Genomic DNA, 20446 nt, shown 5'->3' with positions numbered 1-20446 from the left:
AAGACGCTAGTTAATGGCATATTTTTTTTAATAATGATTTATTATAAAATGTTATGTCAGCATGCGGGATATTTCTTTATCATGTGATTTTATCAATGTGAAATGTGTGTATTATTATTACGTGCGGAACAATTGTTATCATGTCTGCGCATACAAGGTGACATTAAAGGAGTGATAACAAACAGTCAGTAAAAATGGCAACCGCTGACGTTGAAGGAAGTGATTTAAAGGATACCAGTAATTCTGGACCCAAACGCCATGATCGAATAAATGGGAATACCAGGTTATATGTTTTGTTCAGTTTGCTTATGTTTTGAAGTTGTTAAAACATGTTTTGATAATATGTGACGCAAAAAATTCAATAAGACTCGTTAGAAAGTTCTTGTTGAGCTTTCAAACTGGCGCAAGTTTGCGTTGGTACGATGTCGTGTTGTTACGACATTTTTTTAACCCGTGTTGCAAAGTCAGATATGAGTCCTCCTAAGTAACACGAGGCAACTCGTTTTACACGTAATTGCATGCACTTCGATAACAATGTATGCATGTTTGATCAAAGGAAAAAAGTACATGATAAGTTAAAACACGAGGCTTCTTATACATGAGGAACATGTTTTATACACCTTCCATTCGCTACTACTTTTAATTTTGACAATGCTCGTTTATCTGGATGACGTAGGTCTCATAAAGTAGTTTACACGTTCATGTTCCCGACCCGACCCAAAGATTTGTCAATATTTTACAACGTTTGTCATTGCAAAAAAAATGAGATCTTCATAGAGCGAGAAAGCTGAATTCAGAATATATTTACCCAAATGTACGAACACAGAGTGTTGCAAACTGTTGACGTCCATACACTTGGATTTCGCGTATTATAGTTACTTGCAAAACGTTAATAAACGTTCAATAGTTCCCAGAGTAGGAAATTATCAGTCTTGGTTTGATAAAGACAACTGACATGTCGTCGAAGCATCCTGATATAAATGTTTGGGACTGTTAAACCAAATGGAGTGATTCACTAATCATGTGATTACCCTGGACACACAAAGGCACGTGGGCTTGAATTCGTTGTAGCGTCAATTCAATGACAGTAATGATGCTGCAACGCCTGAAATAATCATTAAGACTAATGTAATGATCAATAATGATCAACAATGAAAAATGTTCACAGGATTTAAACTTCAGAATTTTTCAAAAGAAAAATGCTTTTTTTAATGTTTTTTACTTCGTCGAGGTTAATAAGTTCAATCATTTAATGTTGATCTGACATATAAATGTTTGCTTGCTTATACAATTTAAGGTAATTGACACCGAAGCTCTGCCCATAACAAAAGACAAATTTAAATGCGAAAATAAATCATATTATCGGGTACATGTAGTATAGGCTGTTTACTACGAAAGAAATATGTAAAGAGTAAGTAAGTTGGACGAGTGTTAACACATAATAAACAGTCAGTAAAAATGGCTGCCGCTGAATACCAAGGTTTGGATTTAAAGTATAATTTTGGATCAAAATGCGAGGAAGACCGAAAGAATATAAGGTCAAAGTTAAATTTTGTTCATATGTTTTTGATTGACTTTCAGGCCGATCTGTTGCATGAATGATTTTAACTTGAGAAAATAGCAGACCATTGTTTTTATCCATTCCACATAGTTTTTTCGCAATATTTTACGTATTTCATACTTGATAATTTAACATTAAATTATGTATGTATATTTATAAGGAGCCAAATAAATCGAGTAAGCATATGTTGAAGTTTGATATATCATATTTAGACTCGGAAAAAGAACAGAAAAAAATAAGAGAGGAGCATCGGACTTTGAGGTGAATAGCATTATTTGTTTATTTTTGCACATGGTATAGAGCAATTGTGCTGTCTTTGTAGTTCTCTTAAATAATTTAAATAAAACATTTAATTACAGTAGAATACATAGTACCAGATGATGTTGTATTATGTCTCTCGATTGCTCCGAAATAATTGTTTTTACTTTGCCAGAAGATAATAATTATAAACCTTGTAATTAAAACAACTGTACTCTGTTATTAAATGATACATATCTATTGCTTTTTGAGCGAAGTGACAAAGTATTTTGAATGTTACAACCAGATCAAATCCTTTGTAAATAGTACTCTTTAAAGACAAATATTTAAGCAATTGGTTTTAATAACATAGCATATCAGATTTCTTTATGTAATCAGCAAACTTCATAACAATAATACAGTAGAAACTACAGCATATTATAAAACATAAATCACTGACCTTGTAGTGAACAAGTATGTTGTAAACAGCTCATATCATTTCTAAATAATAATCTTTAAAGGCTTCAGGGGTTAAAACACATCAAGCTCTGACTTTATTTAGAAGCACTAAGTAAAGGCAATAACGAAACTGGCCGATGAAAACGAACACCTAAAACAGAATACATACGTGTCAATATAGCTAAATGGAAACACAGTATGTTTCAAAAACATGATTTGGCAATTAAACACGTTTTTTCCGTCAAATGAACCGATTTCGAAAATAAAGAGATGGTAGGCTTTGGATTTCAATAGAAGAAAATAATAAACAAAAAAAGTTTATGAAACTTACAGTTTCTTCTGTTAATTAATTGCAAGTTCATACTCAAAACTATACGGCAACGATCCTTTTATTAATGCTGCACTCCCACAGATATACCATTTTTACAACTTTTTTATTTTTTGTCTTGGAAAGAGCAAATGTTTGCGTAAATATCTGCAAACCAATGATATAAGTTGGTTGACAAAAATTTAGATCGAAGATTTTCATATTTCCGTAAGAACATTAATGTTTTATGGCTTAAACCGTTACGAACGGTTTAAGAAAAGTGCATAAAACATCAATTTTTGAGACTTAAATATAAAAATCTGCGATCTTATTTTTTGTCAACAGTTTTATATAACTGATGTCCATGGATTTTTGAAAAAAATGCCTCGTTCCAAGACAAAAAAATAAAAAAATGCCAAAATTTTCAATCTGTAAGAGTATGAGTAAACATTATTTCCAAAAAGCAAGTCTAGATTTTTGTCAATACGAGCTAGTATGAGGCCGATCATACATAATTTTACATAGTTTTCAGCAGTTTACCCCTTAAAAATAGCTCATGATGGTTTCCCAGTTTATAATGTGTATCGTAACCATGTGAAAGACGCGTAATTGATACAGATATATATGCCGACGTTATGTTTTTATTTTTAGGATTTACGTGGAATTTTCGCAAACACTAGGGGAAAACATGTGTGATACATCAGTAAGTATGATTCAATTTGTTGTACACAATAATAACAGTTTTATGTAAGTTTTTGGCAAGTTTCTTTTTATCGCAATTGTATCATCTGGTGTCTAGTCCCTTTAAAGCTTGAAATGGTCCGGTTGGATGATCTAGTTCGTTTTCCATTACATATATATGTATTCGAAATTCTGGTGGGTTTTTATTGTATGTAAGGCAAAACATCGCTAAATATGTCTCTTTCGTGAAAGAAACAGGACTTAAAATAGCAAACGGGCGCGTAGGGGGTGATAAAAATATTGGCGCTTTTTCATTTGTGGGTGCAAATGGGTCAAGTGTCATAGATTACTGCATTGTAGATGAGGTTTTGCTCACTAAATTTGTAAATTTCAATGTTCATGGACCGAATGTTTTGACAGACCACTGCTTAATTGAATTTGCATTAGAACGGTAACCAAATATATATAAAAAATATAGAAAATAAGGCAAATCGTTCACATATAAATATTGATTATTCATTTTCGTGGCGTAATTCAAAGAAAGAAGATTATGTTAGGACTTTAAACGCCGAAAATTTTATTCAGTTTATGAAATCAGTTGAAAATATCAGTTGAACAATCGGAAAATAATTCTGGTATTGATTCGTGTTTATCGAATTTTATTAACGGTATCGATAATATTTGCGTACCATTGTTTTCACATAAAACAGATACTTAAGCTTATCCATCTAATTCTAGTGTTAGGAGTAGTTAATTCGATAAAACATGTAAAGACGAACGAAAGTCATTTTACACTGCTTTAAATAATTACAGAAAATAAAAAACTGAGGATTCGAACCCACGTCGCCAAAATTGAAGTCCATCGTCTTAGTTATACTCACTGAGTTATAAAGGCTTATTCTAATCGGGTGACATAATTAAGGTATACGCCTACCTCGGTAATATCACGTGATAATACCGACTAGCCAATCACACATTAGGAACGAATTCTACCTGGTAGACATACCCAGTAATCTTTTTTAATGGAAAAATATAAAATAACTGCTAAACTTAAATAAATTGTAAACTATGTGGTACTTCAGTTAGTAAGTTTCAATGCATTGTACACATCGATGCCAAGTTTATGTCAGTTTTCGACAATGTTCTTTTTTTTCGCTATTTTATCATACGTGAGACAGCCCCTTTAAGTTGTAATTTACTATGACTCACAAGGTAGCTGAGATTTCTCTGTAAGAGCATAGAAGCAATGACTTAGCTAAAACATCCCCCATCGTTTTTCTCAACTCCAACCCGTACAAGCAATGCGTGAAGCAGGGCTTTACAGCAAGGTGGGCAAATACTTTAAAAGAGCGACTACAAAGTTCTAGTTGTTTACATACAATTCCTGATGTTTTTTGCAATACACTTCTCTAATGCAGACATTTGAAGATGTACCGAGCTTGATCGAGCATCATAAGAAATATCCAGTTCATCTGGAGCTAGTCATATACAACGTGTCCTATCAAACCTGCTTGCAACGATTCCCTATCCAAATCAAAGGATTCCAATAGAAGTTTCCTCCCTTGTGGACAGCTTATTCTCCCTTTGTAGATCTTTATTATGCTAGATATAGAGGCTGTTGTTGAATGTTTCCTTTAGAGGGCCTACATCATTTCTTTGTAAAATTCTTACTGGGTGTGTGAGTGGAGGGGGACGGTAATTATGAAATAAAGTGAGGCAAACCATTCAGAGTGTTACAACTAAGATACTGACGTTTGGAACCCTTCACCAAATATTGTTAAATATTATCTTTGAAGTTCATGATTGTGAAAGGCGTTAGTAACGAGATTCAGCAAAAAACCTTAAGAGTGATTTGGTTATTAACATTATGACTTGATTCTTTCAATGTATTCAATAAAGGTTAAACTATCTGTCAGCATAATATGACCAGTCACGGGATTTTTGGCCCGAAACCACTTTTTGGGCGAAAATGAGATATGAGTAATTTCTGACTGAACTATTCTTTGGGATAAAAATACTGAAAAGAAAATTCAAAAATTCACATTTTTAACGAAATTATGACAAAAACTAGAAGGGCACTTGGTTAAGAAACAGCTGGAAATTCGGTAAAGTTCAGGAATTTATTGAAACATTTGTATTCACAGATGCAATTAATATTCATCCCTACAATATACACAATTTCCACATTATAACGACAACAATATATTTTCAAAACCATTCTCAATTATTATTAAGAAAATAAATGAAAATTAATTGGTTACCATGGCAACCATTATTGAAAAGGGCGTTTTGGGGTTAAATTTGCATTTAAATATACAACAAATGCCATATGAAGCATTCAATAATAATTGATTTGTTAATTGATATCCTCAAACCTTACTGTACATGGTGTATGTATTTGACATTAAAAAAAAATCCGAATAAATAAAAACTGTTCGCCATGTACCGTAGTTTATTGGCAATTTTTCACAATAAATTGACATTAGGTTGGAACATGCACCTAATACAAACCAGTGTATATCTAGAAGTTAAAGTATGTTACCCCTGTAATTTACTATAATATAATGTTTTTTTATCCTGGTTACCATGGCAACAGGCCACAAACATGATTATAATCATACCAACTTTACCAATTTACCTCAAATGTGATTTTTTGTATTGTCATTCATTGCTCATAAAACATGAAATGGTAGTATATATACTCTTAATTTAATAAACATAACAATCCTACACAATTTACACTATTGTAAAATTAGATCAGTTGATAAATGGGCACATTTACATTTTACAAAAATGAAAACAATTTATTTAACATACCAACTACTTAGCATGTACACGTCATTATGTACTTTAAAGAGGTATGCAATTGGTCACATAGTACATGACAAATTATATTTTTGATGCTTATTCATAGGTAAAAGTTAAAGCTGAAAATATTTTTAAGGTTCAGGAAGGTTTTAAAAATAAAAGATATTGAAGAAAAACTGAAAGGTTGCTAAGGTACATGTTATCAGGCTGTGAACTAATATTGACAAACAATACTATAAATGTCTTCAATTCAAGCATTTATAGGCTTCAACTGCCAGATTGTTTTAAGTTTGTATTAGTAATAATAATATAGTGATCTCCATTATGGCAGAGGGGCTCTACCAACAAAAGACAGGGTGTAGCACCCTTCTATCAATCATTTGCTAAAACCACAGTTTTTCACTCAAAATCACTGGTAGCTTCATTTCACATGAACATGTTTCTATTGAATAAATAATTGTCAATAAAAAATGATACACGTTTTCATCAGCTCAGTAACGGGCTCATTCTCAAATCTTATATTTAGTTTATAAAGATCACATATCAGTATATTAGTTTTTTCACTTATTTAAAGGATCAGAGCCGTTTTGCATTAAGTCCTTTTAGTTTGATGCGTTCAGAGTACTCTCCATGGAAAAGCCATTGTTGTGGGCTTGTCAATTTTAACTTCAATCTCACTGTCCTTGGCATGCTCTCTCATGAATTCACTCACTGGGTTGTCAGCTGAAGTTCTGCAAAATAATGTTCATAAATGTACATTACTTAGTGTTTGGAATAAATTATGCAAATTAGCTTGAACATCAAAACTCACATCTGAATAAAATGGACAAAATATCTAAAATTGTTTTTGACTTATGTTCATAGATATACATACACAGGCAGTGATACTGTCCAGAATACTTTTGTCATACCTGAAGTGATGATATTTCCTCAATTTTGGAATGGACTTCAGGGGTCACTTGGTGTACTCCAACCAGTCAAAAAATATAACCAGTTTGCCTAGAGGTCATCCATCCACAAAGGATGTGTGCTGCCTCTATTTGGTCTAAATAAATAAATATGTTGTTTATATTATGATATAATACCTATTGTTTTAACACAAGCTTTCTTTTACATAATAAGGTATCATAACCAACTTCAATGTTTAAATAAAGTACCAAACGTCAATATTTGTATACACAAAATCCTTTAATTTGGCTTTAAATCAACATTTAAAGCACCAAAATAAAAAACAAAACAAAAGCAACAACATTCTTACAACTTACCTTCCACAGACCAAATCTCACACAGGACTGAACTTTATGTCACCTGCTTCCATTTAAGTAAATGCTGTGTCTCTCCCTTCAGAATACATCAGACCCTTAAACATAGAATTACATACAATTTATTGAACTGAATGCCTTCAATCAATGACATTTAGAGAAGTAAGAGATCAGATTTAAGCCCGACTATTTTTATAAGACTAATGAATATTTTGATATTTCTGATTACTTGTATTGAAAAAATAATAAATGTTACATTGTTTTGCTATTCTATTCTTCTCATGTGTCAATATGCAGTGCATAAGTGATGTACTTCAACACTGCTTTTGTCAATCATACCCAATGACTGCATTGTTTTTATTCCACCCAACACAGTTGTCAATGTGCAGGTATGCAGAGTCTTCTCTATATGGATGATGTTGAAAATGAGGTACCACACCAATGGCCACGTAACAGCTAAACCCTTATCACTGAGATATCTGTGAACCTGAAAAAACACACTTTGAAATAGAAAAGATGTGTATTTTTATTAAGTTAATCCCTTAAGGAAAAGAGCAGGTTTATTTAACATGTGAACTCAAGTGTGACTGAGTGGTCAGTTGTGTTATATATGTATTGTGTTGTCCACTGTCTTCATGGGTATGTGTTTACAAGAACTGGTTTTTCAACTTATGTATTTTTATTAATAGACACTTACATTTTTGCATATTTCCCGCTCTTATTTTCACAAATCACTTTCGAGTCAGGTTTTGAGGTGTCAACATCTCAAAAGATAACTTTTCCATATTTTATTCCACTGCCCGGTAAGTTGTTACTTTACAGTACTTTGTTTTATTGGAGATGTATTGTAATTGCATTTGAATTTATCTCGTGCTTGATGTATTAGATAATTATTTATATTATCTGTATTGTGTAATTTATTACCTTTCCGGTATTAAGAAGTTAATTGGATTATTTTGTATATTTTAGGATTTTGTCAAAGTCAAACCTTTGGAGTTTAAATAAAGTGTAAACCTGAATCCGTAATCTTCCTTATAAATACTAAGAGACGGGGCACGGGTAACAATGGCGATCCCGGCAGGACCTTTAAACTCCATTCTGGTACACTTCTAGTCAACCGGGCGTGGCATGGTGAGGGCAAGCCCTACCCATCATTCTAAACTTTATTTTTGAAGTTGTTTCAACTGAACTTTGTTGAACAGCAGTGTATTTCTGCGAGGAAGGAAATGTATGAATGCAGGAGATATTTAAAAAAATAACTTGTAAAATACATCTGCAAAAGAGTATCTGCAGAGAGATATTTGCTACATGCCTATATGTTGACTGAAACATATATTATTTGAACATTCTTGTGTGCACATGAATGATACATTTGTGGTCAAGTCAAGATCATGGTTTAACGTATCGACTTGTAAAAGTCCTTATCAGGAGCTGTTGGTCGTTTCGAGTGGTTGAGGGGACACGGACCTGGGCGTGGTCGTTTTGGTCGTTTCGAGTGGTCGTTTCGAGTGGTCGATTGAGGGGACGTAATTTTCGTGTGCGATTATAAGTTGGACGTGCAGAATCCTGGGAACAGTTAGGATCAATAAGGGGCTGGAGAAGTGATCTTGTAAAATTCACGGACTAGAAGGATTTTTTTTTAGTGTTTTTGTGAAATTTTGTTGGATAAACTGTGAGTATTGAATACTTATGTGCCGTTGTTTTTTGTGTGTTAATTTTCACTATTTTCATTGGTATATTTACATAGAGGTTTCTATTGTTTATATAAAAAAATATAACAATTTTTGTTAAAGTGAGTAAGTTAAATTTTGTTGTAAATTCTATGCTGTTGAAAAATTAAGTAAAGGCAAGTTGACTGAAATCCTTTGTGATAGTAATATAATTCGTCTCATTTCGAGGATTATTGTAATTTTCTTTTGTTGTTGACTTAGTTACAATAAGAAAAATCTAGGCCAATTCTACTTTCGTTTTGATGTTCACAGCTGGATGCTATTCTGAGCATAATGATAGAGTTAAATTTTTGTTGAGTGTTTTTAAGATTGTTGTTGTTTTCCCAGAATAGATAAGTATTAATTGTTGCATTTGTTTGCATATTGGATGGTTAAACCTTTATGCTTTTGATGAAGTTAAAATTGTTTGTGTAATGCATGTTTGCATGAAAATTTGCTCTCGTTTTGTGTTATATTAAAAATAAACATAGGATAATGCTGTGGCAGTGAATATTTTGAATAATAGTAAAAAGTTTGTTTTTTTTGTTTGTTTGTTTTTTTTGTAATTTTTATTTTTTATTTTTGAAAATTTAAGGTGTTTACTGTTAATGTTCAATTAACATTAGTATTTGCCAATTAATTCTGAGGTGTGTGAATGAAGTAATTTTCTGTTTGTTTGTCTTATGTGTGTTTTCAGTGTAAAGAAAATTCAGTCACAATATCATTGGGTTCTACATGCTTAGGGTGTTTTTGGTTATTAGAAAGGCATTTAGAGGGTAATATTGACACTAGCTTATATTGAGTAAAGTCTGCCGTAGATGGTTATTCATTTATTAGTGAGCTCAAAATATTCTTGACTGTATTGTTTCAGTGTGTAGAAATATGGCTGAAGCTGAAGGGGGTGGTTATGATTTTGATGTTTCAGCACGACCAAAGTCCACACCCCTGAGAGGTTTCATAGGTGAAAGTCAGTTTCCCAAAGGACGAGGTGGAGTGTTGCAGATGTTGTCTGAAACTAGACCAGGAAATTCCACACAGGTTGTCAATATGTCACCGTTTATACCTAAACTCCCTTTCTTTTCAGGTGATGAACCAGTACCAAAAACAGAATGTACTTTTGTGGAATGGCGCTATGAAGTTAAGTGTTTGATTTCAGAACCGGATATTCATGAACATTGTTTGTTACAGGCTATCAGACGGTCGGTACGAGGAACTGCTAGAAGATTAGTAATACCGCTTGGTGAGAATGCGACAGTGACAGATATTTTAGAGAAGTTAGATGCCATGTTTGGAGATGTATCCACTCATGGAATGATTATGCAGGAATTTTTTAATGCCATACAAAGGGTTGATGAAAATGTCACATCCTTTGCATGCAGGTTAGAAACATTATTACAAACTGCAATTGAAAATGGACACATGACTCCACAATCAAAAAATGATCTGTTACGACACAAATTTTGGACTTCTCTGAATAGTGAAACGTTGAAAGGTCAAACTAGGCACAAATATGACACTCTTTCTGATTTTAATTCTTTGTTTAGGGAAATCCGCACGGTTGAGAAAGAGATTTCACTGTCGGTAGCAGCACCGAAGAAGACTCAAGCCCATGCACATGCTTTAGCATCCATAAATAGTTTAGACGATAGATTTAACCAGTTAGAAAAACATTTGAAAGATGAAATTTCTAAGGTAGAAACTAGAATGGAGATTAAATATGAGTCGAAGCTTGACGAAATATTGAGACGATTAGGACCCAAAACACAAGGTCAACAGATAGATAACCCACCTTCTACTCAATCTTTCTCTAACGATTTTCAGAACAACAGAAGGGGCGGATATGGACAATATCGGGGTAGAGGCAGAGGCTCTGGACAGGATCAGTCAAAAGAGTAACCGCTTCTGTTGTGGGCCATACAGGGGCTGGTGAAAGTAAGGGTCCTGATACTTTGTTTTCACGTCTGGTAGGAGAATCAAATCACACTGTGGTTATGATTAATGGGGTCATGTTGGAATGTTTGATTGATACAGGTGCCAATATTTCTTTGATTTCACAGAATTCACTTGATGAAATGCCAACCAAACCAGTTATGAAACCGTTGGATAGTCTTGGATTGGAGATTTCGGCAGCAAATGGTGCAAAGATTGACTATTTAGGTTACATTGAATGTACTTTATCTGTTGATTTTCAGAGTGCTCCTTTGTATGTACCATTGTTGGTAGTCCCCGATAACAGGTTCAGTATTTCTTGTCCCATTATTCTTGGTACTAATGTGATTCGGTTGTTCCGTGATAGCTCATCTGATGAATTACCCGAGGCGTGGCAGTTGGCAGTAGACAGTTTGAGATACTCTTCATATGATGTTAAGTTGCATGGCAAAAAGTCTGTGAGATTAGCACCTTATCAAACTTCAACTCTAACATGTGTTGCAAGAAACGTTGATCACAAGATAACAAAAGTAGTGACAGAAAATCCAAACTATGGTAATCCAGGTTATACTGTCTGTCCAAGGCTTGTTAAGATGAAGCAGTCAGGGTCATTTGCTAGAATTGCCGTCAAAGTATGTAATATGTCTGCAAAGTCTATACTCATTAAACCTAAAGTAACGGTTTGCCAGATAACCGAAGTAGATGTTGTTGACAATTTGGCCTCTGAGTTACCTAGTTCCCCGACTCATGAAGAAATAGGAACAGATCTTGGTGTTAAAATCAATGCTGATAATTTGACACCAGAGCAACTCCTAAGAGTCCATGAGGTATTGGGTAACTGGAAACATGTGTTTTCCACTGGGCCAACAGACATTGGTTGCGCTAAGTGTCTTAAGCATAAGATTGTGCTTGAAGATCCTAAGCCATTCAAGCAACCGTACAGGAAGATACCCCCTGGAATGTATGAAGAGGTTCGTCAGCATGTTAAGGAGATGTTAGAGGCAGGGGTCATAAAGGAATCAGATAGTCCTTATTCAAGCAATGTGGTCTTAGTTAGAAAGAAAGATGGTAGTCTCAGATTTTGCATAGATTGGCGCTTTTTGAACTCTAAAACTAGGAAAGATGCTTATATGTTACCAAGATTTGATGATATAGTTGATACATTAGTAGGTGCTACCATGTTTTCAAAACTTGATTTGAGATCTGGGTACTGGAATGTTGAAATGGAAGAAGATAGCAAGCAGTACACAGCTTTTTCTGTTGGAAATCTTGGATTTTATGAGTGGAATAGAATGGGTTTTGGTTTGACCAATGCATGTGCAACATTTCAGCGTCTTTGTGAGAAAACTATGGGAGAATTACACCTTAGAGAATGTTTAGTTTTCATAGATGATATTCTGATTTTTTCCAGGAACTTTGATGAGCATGTGAAGCGTTTGGAGGCAGTATTATCAAGATTATCAGACAACGGATTAAAGTTAAAACCCTCCAAATGTGAACTTTTCATGTCCAAAATTTCTTATTTAGGACACACCATTTCTGCCGAAGGAGTTCATACTGATCCAGAGAAGACTGCAGTTGTTGAAAAGTGGCCGATTCCAAGGAATGTGAAAGAGTTGAGGCAATTTCTAGGCTTCGCAGGGTATTACCGAAGGTTTGTTCCTAACTTCGCCTCGATTGTTAATCCTTTAAATGCATTGCTTAAAGGTTACAGTCTTAACGGCAAGAGAAGTAAAAGGCGCAGAAATAGTCCTGTAGTTTGGAACTGGGGAAAGGAACAACAGTTAGCTTTTGACACGCTTGTTAATAAGTTGATAACTGCTCCTGTACTGGCCTTTGCAGATTATTCCAAGCCATTTATCCTGCATACCGACAGTTCAGGATCTGGTTTAGGTGCTGTCTTATACCAAAAACAAGATGATGGTACAGAGCGTGTCATAGCCTACGCTAGTCGAAGTTTGAAGTCAACTGAGTTGCGATATCCTGCGCACAAACTTGAATTTCTTGCTTTAAAATGGGCTGTGACAGAAAAGTTCAATGATTATCTGTGGGGCAATACTTTTGAAGTAGTGACCGATAATAATCCCTTGACATATGTTCTCACTACAGCAAAGTTGGATGCAGTCAGTCACCGTTGGGTTGCGGCTTTAGCAAATTTCAACTTTTCATTGCGTTACAGGCCAGGCAAGTTAAATGCTGACGCTGATGGACTTTCAAGAATTCCTGAAGTATTTTCTGATGTTGTCCAAGCTGTCTGTGGAGCTGCTATAACAGATGTACCACTTGTTTCTTGTATTTCTACAGGTTCTGAATCTCCAGTAGACAGTGAAGAAGATGACCATAATAACAGTATGCAGAAAATCGACTGGAAGGTAGAACAGGCAAAAGATCCAATAATTTCTAGGGTGGTTGATCTGTTGCGCAGTGGTTCTCGCCCTAGGGAGGAGGCGTACCAGAAGCAGTCAACGCAAGTGCAGCGTTTCCTTAGGGAATGGAACCATCTCATTTTAGAAAATGGGGTTTTGTATAGAACCACTACACAAGACAGTCAGCCATGTAGGCAGTTAGTTTTACCAATTTGTTACAGGAACAGAGCTCTCCAAGGTATACATGATGATGTAGGGCATCCCGGTAAAGAGAAAACCTTGTGGTTAGCTAGGCAACGATTTTACTGGCCAGGACTTGAAAAGGATGTTAATTTCTTGGTAGAAAATTGTGGACGCTGTATACGCAGGAAGTCCCCTATCCCTAGAGCTGAATTAGTAAACATTACAACTACTAGGCCTATGGAACTTGTTTGTACAGATTTTTTAACTTTAGAAATGTCAAAGGGAGGTTATGAGCATGTTTTAGTAATAACAGATCATTTTACCAGGTATGCTCAAGCAGTGCCATGTCGCAACCAGACAGCACAGACAACAGCCAAAGCTCTTTATGACAATTTTTTCAGATTTTATTCATTTCCAGAGAAGCTCCATAGTGATCAGGGCCGCAATTTTGAGAGTAATGTTATAAAGGAATTGTGCAAACTCGTTGGTACGAAAAAAACTCGCACGACACCCTATCATGCGCAATCAAACCCTTCAGAACGGTTTAATCAGACTCTTATCAAAATGCTAGGTACCTTAGAAGCAGAGCAGAAAGTTGATTGGAAGACATACTTGGCGCCTATTGTTCAGGCATACAATGCTACAAAGTGTGATTCAACTGGTTTTTCTCCTCATTATCTAATGTTTGGGTGGCACCCAAGATTAGCCATTGATGTTTATTTAGGTACTGGGTCCAAAGGAGGATCTACTGATCGTCAGACTTATGTTGCAAAATTGCGGGAGAGACTGGAGTTTGCATACAAACTAGCTTCAAATGAGGCCGCCAAACAGGGCGCAAAGGGTAAACGCTATTATGATAGGAAAGCTAAGGCTTCCAAATTTGAAGTAGGAGATAGAATTCTTGTTTTGTCAGTAGGTCATCAGGGTAAACACAAGTTAGCTGACCGATGGGAGGAACATCCTTACATTGTAGTGGGCATCCCTAATGAGGATATCCCAGTGTATGAAGTGAGGCGTGAAGATGGTCAGGGTAGGACACGTACTCTGCATCGTAATATGTTACTGCAATTTAGTTGTCTACCTAGGGAGTCTGATGTCCAATGTCCGCAGAGAGCTAAAAGAACAACTAAGTCCAAGTGTGTGGTACTTCAACAGCCTGAGTCTGAGTCTGACGCGAGTTCTGAGTCCTCTGAGCGTTATGTCATACCTCAAAGGAGAAGGCCTATCCGGTATAACAATAGTTTGAAATCTACTGTTAGTACTAATACCATAGGTGATTTTCAGGCCGAAGACACTACTCAACTCAATGGAACTCCATCTCGTGATCTAGCTGAACAACAGATGCAGCAGACTGACATAGCGCTATACGATTCCACGTCAGCAATAATAGGAAGTTCTAGTTTTCCATTTGTTTCAGAACAACAAGGAGAGGTAGTCCCTAACATTTCAGTTGAGGTACCCCCTAATAGTCTAGCTGAGGTACCCCCAAACAGGCCAACTAGAGTCCGTAAACCACCGGAACGATATGGGAAGTGGGTTTATCAGGTAGCAGCTGAGACTCCTACAGTTTTTTTTTTTGTCTAAACTGAATAGGAATCTGTTCTGCAGATAATGCATTGGGTTTTACTTTGACATTTGTGTGTGTGTTTTTTTGCTTTTTGCTCATTATTATTACCTTTTGTACCTCATTGTGTATAATGTCATATTTAGGTATTTTGAGCTCAGATTTCAATGTTCTATGGAAATTTCCTAATTGTTTTTTTTTTTAGTTAGGTATTATTATGTAATAATGTATATGTTCATATATTCTGAAATGCCAGGAGTCATTTTTTCCTTTGGGAGGGAGTATGTTACCCAGGTTTCATATTCACATTTTATTAAGTTAATCCCTTAAGGAAAAGAGCAGGTTTATTTAACATGTGAACTCAAGTGTGACTGAGTGGTCAGTTGTGTTATATATGTATTGTGTTGTCCACTGTCTTCATGGGTATGTGTTTACAAGAACTGGTTTTTCAACTTATGTATTTTTATTAATAGACACTTACATTTTTGCATATTTCCCGCTCTTATTTTCACAAATCACTTTCGAGTCAGGTTTTGAGGTGTCAACATCTCAAAAGATAACTTTTCCATATTTTATTCCACTGCCCGGTAAGTTGTTACTTTACAGTACTTTGTTTTATTGGAGATGTATTGTAATTGCATTTGAATTTATCTCGTGCTTGATGTATTAGATAATTATTTATATTATCTGTATTGTGTAATTTATTACCTTTCCGGTATTAAGAAGTTAATTGGATTATTTTGTATATTTTAGGATTTTGTCAAAGTCAAACCTTTGGAGTTTAAATAAAGTGTAAACCTGAATCCGTAATCTTCCTTATAAATACTAAGAGACGGGGCACGGGTAACATATATATATATATATATATATATATATATATATATATATATATATATATATATATATATATATATATATATATATATATATATATATATATATATATATATATATATATATATATATATATATATATGTTACCCGTTTATTTATTTACACTTGCATTTTATGTTCAAGTAAGAACTTTAAATAAAGGTGATATAAAATATTTAAACAAGAGCGCCGCAGTGCAAATGTGAGCACTTCTCTGTTTTTTCAGTGAATTTACAACATATAAAGGTTTTCCATTTCCCCTATAATAATTTAGTCAAATGGCAAAAGTGTATTAACCACTCAATTTATAAATGAAATTTACCATATGGTTTACAGAACACTTCAAAGCAGGGCACTCTTGCTGTGCCTAGTATGGGTAGAAGACCTGCTCGGCATACTGTAGTCAAAGCTGTAATGGATTGTTGTTCTATGTACAGCAGGTGCTTGACCTGAAATTCACATATGATCATAATGTTCTAAAAATATGTATTTACAGAAATACAAATCTTTAACTGTTTATAGTTGGGGTGATGCCCTGGCAGATCAACCTGTACACAATATTGCATGCCAAAGAAATTTCCTGGTAGTCTGAATGTCATGCATACTCAAAAAGCAGCTTGCAGCTACAGTCATTAATATTGGTCCTGGCTTTTAGAGTATTGTGCTCTAATTCTATATAAACATTTCCCCTATGAAAATAATGCGCACGTTTTCTCGAAATCGACGCGTCATGAGACTTTTGGCCCGAAACCGATAGCCTCGATTTCGAGAAAAACGTGCGCAAAGTTGAAGCGTAAAAAATAAGAAAGTAATGAAGTTATTATCGTAAAAACAACCATTAAACAATTTGTCATCCTAGATTGTTCAGTCAAATGTATTCTTTAAAATGTAATGTTCATAGAAATAGTGTTTTTAACCACTTTCTTTCGTATTGTTTATTACTTTTGGTGTTATCTCCCGTAGTTGTCATGAGCTATTTTTAACCCATATTTGAGGATGAGGTCAAGCTGAACCAAAGGCATTTACATCAAATTAGGAATTTGTTGGTAAGTAGAATTATTTTCATTGTTTATGCATATAATTTTACAAATGTGTATATCTTTAATATAATGCAATATATTCTAAATTCGGTCAAATGGATGGAAATTGATCGCAGGAAAAGAAAGCGGAAGTGAAATTTGACAGTCTGATATTGAAAATGTAAACAGATCAAAATCCAGCAGATATTCTCTTTTTGCATACTTATGATGACTGAAAAAGGACATAATCAATAAATGGAGATAAAAGGCAAAGGATTAAATACATTGTTAGCATATTCTATATCTGAGACATTTACACATATAAAAAACTCCAAAAGCAAAACAACATTACATTTACAGTCATGTTAATGCAGTTTAAAAAAAAAATTATAACTGCTTGAAAATAAAGATACATACAACTGATATAATAATAAAAGGTTCCATAAAAGAGATTTCGATTAGCAGCAATGTAAAGCACTAGAAGCTATAAATAGTATAAAACGAAACATGCAACACTTTTGGTCTTTACCAGGTGTTTTAAGCCTTTTGAATTCTTTAAAAAAAATCGTCTACTTGTCTAAATCTGGAAGGTTGTTTCACACCTGGGCAGCCTCAAAACAAAATGCGTTTTTGCCATATGTGGAAGTTCTTACCCTAGAAATGACAACTGTCTTTGCAAATCTGAAACTGCATGTAGTTGTTTTATTGATTTAAACAAGACCATGTAAACATTCTGGTAAAATACTAGTGTAAGCACTTGAAAGTTTTAATAACAATTAAGGGTAGAAAAATAACAGCGATTGAATAGATCTTCATAAGATAAGTTAAACTCATTATAGTCTATTTGAAGGGCCCTGTATTGGAGTTTTTCTGACTACATGTATTCAAATGCAAAATGATAGGAACAGTACTGAACACAATTTCTAATTAGTTACACGAGTTTAAATAAAGACAATAACTCAAAAACTATTCGATAGTTGACTTTTTTTTATCACGATGCAAAGATCGACTCGTCTGACACAATTACATAACATTTTATTTTAAAAGTAAATGATGATGCATTTAAAACCACTGTTAGTTCAGAAAGTCACAATTTATCTAATATTTCGTATGGCCCCCATTTGCAGCAATCACTGCCCGATAGCGCGACCTCATATAGCAAATGTATATTTGGATAGTATCCTGGAGAATCCCTGTCCATGCATGCACCGCCACCTGCTCGAGTTGTACAAGATTACCTGATTGCGGCCCTTTTCTAATGGAGCATTTGAGTGCTTACCAAACATGCTCTATGGGGTTCAAGTCCGGACTTCTTGCTGGCCATTGCATTACCCGGATGTTGTTGTTTATTAGCAATTGCTGCTTTTGTGGCATGACACGGCGCATTGTCTTGGGCAAGTAACATACCTCGATTGGCGGCTATGTGTGGCAGGACCACAGATCTTAAAATGACATTTTGGTACCTTATTGCATTCAGATTACCGTGTATCCTGACCAGTGGCGTTTTAGGTGTGCATTGAAATGCCTGCAAAAAACATTACAAAGCCACCACCGAATCGTTCCTGTTGAACTACACACTCCGCGTGGTTCTGTTCCCCTCGGCGAGGAAAGCCATCAGCTTGTTGCAGCTTTACTCTCGTCCAACCAACAAGAAGGACATTGGACCAATCTGCTTCCGTGAATCGTAGGTGACGTCGCGCCCACGCCAACCGATCATTACTCTTTGCATTTAACCAGTCAATAACTTCAAATGTATAATCACTGAAAAGTGGAAATAAAGAGTACATATATAGAACGGGGTATTGCAATTGGTCAAGGCCATACTTAATTGGAAGTTAAACATTGTTTAAGGCAATTAGGGGAGGGATGCTTTTACAGCACACAATACACCCAGAGAAAGGAAACATCAGTCTCGATTAGATTGAGACAATTAACATGACGCCGAATGTCTATATTTATTTTAAAAGAATATGAGCTACTTGAACAAGCCTCGTATAACTTTATTTACAATCACACGCAATCATACAGAACTTAGAACTTAGAACAATCACTAGCAGCCATCAAAGCCAATGGCAATGAAGGCGCCGAAATCCTTTATATGTTGTAAGCGCTACAAGTTTTTTTACATTTTTTTCACAGGCAATTCAAATCAATCTAAAAATGTTTTTAGTGGCCCAAAACTATAACCGAAAAGTGCCTGTCATTTCCTAAGTATATGTTATATAAATTGATGAGTTTTTATGCAATTTGCTAGTTTCATAACAGTATCTGTCATGTTATATCTACCATGATATATGAACACTGCTTTCATCTGACAAACTAGTTCCTTGAGTAAAGTTAATTATATGAACCCGATATTGGCTTAGGACGTTTTCACTATTTGTAGTATCTAAAGTAAGGCTGTGTATTTATCTATGATGATATATTCCCCTCGGTTTACTCAGCAAGATTTATTAAAGATTCTTCGGCTTACTTAAACATTTATATTAACTTTGCAATTTTAATCGTGTTTCAAAATATCACATTATTTAATTTACACCATATAACACCATACGTTCCATTTTGTGACCTAGGCGCATTGGTTATTTAAACATGTAATGTTAAAAAAAGACCTGATAATACCTGATTTCGATTTGCATTGCTTAAATATCCAATCATCTTTGAACACTTGTTATCAGTATAGTTCAACATTGAATGTTCATATTTCATACTTCAGTACGATGCTGATAACGCTAAATCTGAAATAGTGCACATGCTCAGTGCTACAACCGTAAAGGAAGAATATTATGCTACGATGAAAAAAACGCGTAATGTCTTTTAAAACTAAAGCTGTATTCGTGGAACTCGTTGGTCGCGTTTATATTACGAGATAAAAGAGTAGGAAAAGAAGGAAAACATGTCCATAAAAATTAAAAACGTCATCATCTGATACCCCCTTACAATATTTGTTTTGATGTCACATGCACTTACAATTTGTTTCGCCGAAAAGTCAAAATCTTATAATCGCGAATAATAGTATTTAATTCAGAAGCCACGGCATAATATTTAATGTATGTTTATATGCAAACCATTAGTAATAATTTAAATATTCATTTTCTCAATCGGTGTTAATTTATAGTATATACTTGTTTTATCCATTTTTAAATCAATTCAGATTGATCAAAGGATCAAAATATTTAAATCAGTACATACTTAAGAACCAAACCATAGGCGCATGCTTACGGTCCAAGTTGACACACACCACTTTCACCAATATTACAATAAAATCCATATCCACACAAAAGAACAGACAGACACACGCTATCAAAGAGAGTGCATCCTGGATCATGCATACGGCGGGTACCCATTTGCAACACTGACAATATCTCCAATTATTATGTTCATCACATAAAGTGCGATATTCAATATGGCAACCCACTCTGTAGTCTAATCCTATAGACGGATGGCTCCGAATATATTTCGAGAAGAAATTCCAGTCAGCCAAATCA

General features: G+C 34.7%; 1 protein-coding gene and 1 long non-coding RNA gene across 3 annotated transcripts in view; one reads left to right on the top strand and one right to left on the bottom strand.

The window, feature by feature from the left end:
- The first annotated feature begins 1804 nt into the window (after positions 1–1804).
- The window catches only part of LOC128217249 (girdin-like), a 44618-nt gene continuing 25976 nt past the window's right edge, over positions 1805–20446 (top strand). Inside the window, exon 1 of one of the 2 annotated variants that reach the window (XM_052924304.1) lies at positions 1805–1822. The gene's annotated coding sequence lies outside the window, so the exon portion shown is untranslated. Of the gene's footprint in view, positions 1823–16895; positions 16986–20446 lie in introns of those variants that run through there. The other variant, XM_052924287.1, reaches the window with a different exon arrangement.
- LOC128217289 (uncharacterized) lies at positions 7319–16568 on the bottom strand. The gene is made up of 3 exons (XR_008258218.1): positions 16262–16568; positions 7655–7802; positions 7319–7413 (listed from the first exon to the last, which is right to left on the bottom strand). It is a non-coding gene; the product is annotated as an uncharacterized LOC128217289 (long non-coding RNA).

The sequence above is a fragment of the Mya arenaria genome, chromosome 2, assembly GCF_026914265.1.
Source record: "Mya arenaria isolate MELC-2E11 chromosome 2, ASM2691426v1".
NCBI classification, from domain to species: Eukaryota; Metazoa; Mollusca; class Bivalvia; order Myida; family Myidae; genus Mya; species Mya arenaria.
Note: the sequence above shows the minus strand (reverse complement) of the source record. Positions and strands in the feature narration are given on the sequence as shown.